General features: G+C 40.5%; 1 non-coding gene across 1 annotated transcript; it reads left to right on the top strand.

Moving 5' to 3' along the window:
- The first annotated feature begins 2,256 nt into the window (after positions 1-2,256).
- On the top strand, positions 2,257-2,363 carry LOC127116603 (small nucleolar RNA R71). Its single transcript, XR_007801420.1, has one exon. It is a non-coding gene; the product is annotated as a small nucleolar RNA R71 (small nucleolar RNA).

The raw sequence follows: 2,363 nt of genomic DNA, 5'->3' as shown, positions 1-2,363 counted from the left end.
AGATTCGCCCTTCTCATTCTTAACAACTATAACACCCCCTTTCTTGGGTACTACATGAACGGGGCTAACCCATTGACTATCAGAGATCGGGTATATGATTCCTGCATCTAATAACTTCCTTCCTTCATCCTTGACTACAGTACTTAAGATTGGGTTGATCCTTCTTTGGTGTTCTCTAGAGGTTTTACAATCTTCCTCTAGCATAATGCGATGCATACATATAGAAGGACTTATTCCTTTTAGAGCAACGATGTTGTAGCCTAACGCAGTTAGATATTTTCTTAAGACATCTAGTAACTTTCCAGTTTCAATTTGTCCTAAGTCTGCGTTGACTATTACTGGTCTTTTGAATTCAGTGTGTAGGAATTCGTATCTTAGGTTCTTGGATAGTGTTTTTAATTCTAAGTTTGGTTTCTTCGGACATGGCATGTGATTAGGTGTAAGTGCTAAGCATTCGCTTAGACTGTCATTTTGGTATGGTTCACGCCAATTATCATCTTCAAAGATTGGAGGGATTTGGATTTCCATTATATCAGAATATATGGTTTCTTGCATCTCCATCTCTCTTACACACTCGTCTATGACATCAAGTAGATAACAAGTATCGTCTATAGCTGGTGCTTGTAAGAATTGTGTCAAGATGAATTCAACTTTTTCTTCTCCAACTTCGAATGTTAGCTTACCTCTTTTCACGTCTATTATGGCTTCGGCGGTAGCAAAGAATGGCCTTCTTAATATAATAGGTGTAGTGGCATCTTCTTTGATGTCCATGATTATGAAGTCGGTAGGAATGTAGAATTGTCCTACACGTACTGGAACATTCTCTAGTATACCAACAGGATATTTGATTGAGCGGTCAGCTAGTTGAACAAACATCTTGGTTGGTCTCAGTTCTCCCATGTTGAGCCTTTTACAGATGGATAAGGGCATTACACTAATGTTGGCTCTTAAGTCGCATAGAGCTTTGTCTATGACGAACTTTTCAATGACACTGGGTATGGAGAAGCTACCTAGGTCTTTCAGTTTGGGAGGCATGTTATTTTGGATTATTGCGCTACACTCAGCAGTAAGTGTAATTGTTTCGTTATCCTCGATCTTTTTCTTATTGGATAGGATCTCTTTAAGAAACTTGGCATACGAGGGAATTTGTGTTATAGCTTCTGTAAAGGGTATTGTGATGTTCAGTTGCTTCAGAAGTTCAACAAATTTCTTAAATTGCCCTGCAGTTTTAGAATTTGCGAATCTTTGAGGATACGGAATGGGTGGTTTATAGGGTGGTGGAGGCAGATAAGGTTTTTCTTTCTCTTCAGCCTCTTGGGTATTATCTTCCTTCTCCTTTGGTTCACTTACCTTCTCAGTTGTTGTTTTGTCAGGTTTTCGGTACATGGCAGGATTTGATGTCTTGGATCTACGAGTCTGTCTAGTTCTTTTCCACTTCTCAATATAACGGAATTTGCATGTCCTTTTGGATTAGGTTGTGGTTGTCCAGGAAATGTGCCAGCATGAGCAGCAGTAGATGCTTGTTGTTGAGCCACTTGTGAAATCTGTGTTTCAAGCATTTTGTTGTAGGTGACTAAAGCGTCTACTTTGTTTGCTAATTGTTTAAGTTGCTCACTAGTGTGTATATTTTGGTTCAATAAGTCCTTGTTTGTTTGAGCTTGGGTAGCTATGAAACTTTCCATCATTAATTCAAGGTTGGACTTCCTAGGAATGTTAGGAGCATTAGTAGCTGGCTTTTCATATCCAAGTGGAACAGCAGGTGCTTGGCCAGGTGCATACAAGGCATTGTTGTTCTTGTACGAAAAGTTAGGATGGTTTTTCCAACCTGGGTTGTAGGTATTTGAATAAGGGTTTCCTTGAGCATAATTCACTTGATCAGTGGAGACTCCTGCTAATATCTGACATTCTGGTGTAGTGTGTCCAGGAACTCCACATAACTCGCAGTTTGGAGTTACGACAACCACGGTGGTTGCGGGTGTTATGGTCAAGTTGTCTAACTTTTGAACAAGGGCATCTACCTTTGCATGGACATGGTCAAGGCTACTAATTTCGTACATTCCACCTTTTGTTTGCGACTTTTCTACTGGAGTTCTTTCACCTCCCCATTGGCAATGATTTTGGGCCATGTTTTCAATGAGTTGATAGGCTTCGTTGTATGGCTTGTCCATAAGTGCACCGCCTGCGGCAGCGTCTACTGTCAGTCTTGTGTTACACATAAGCCCATTGTAAAATGTGTGAATGATCACCCAGTCTTCGAGACCGTGATGTGGACACATCATCATCATGTCTTTGTATCTCTCTCACGCGTCGTAGAGAGATTCTGCATCTTTTTGTCGAAATCTGTTGATTTGAGCTCTCAGCAT

Source organism: Lathyrus oleraceus, chromosome 1 (genome assembly GCF_024323335.1).
Source record: "Lathyrus oleraceus cultivar Zhongwan6 chromosome 1, CAAS_Psat_ZW6_1.0, whole genome shotgun sequence".
Taxonomy (NCBI): domain Eukaryota; kingdom Viridiplantae; phylum Streptophyta; class Magnoliopsida; order Fabales; family Fabaceae; genus Lathyrus; species Lathyrus oleraceus.
The sequence above is the reverse complement of the archived record's forward strand: the minus strand, read 5'-3'. Positions and strand labels throughout refer to the sequence as shown.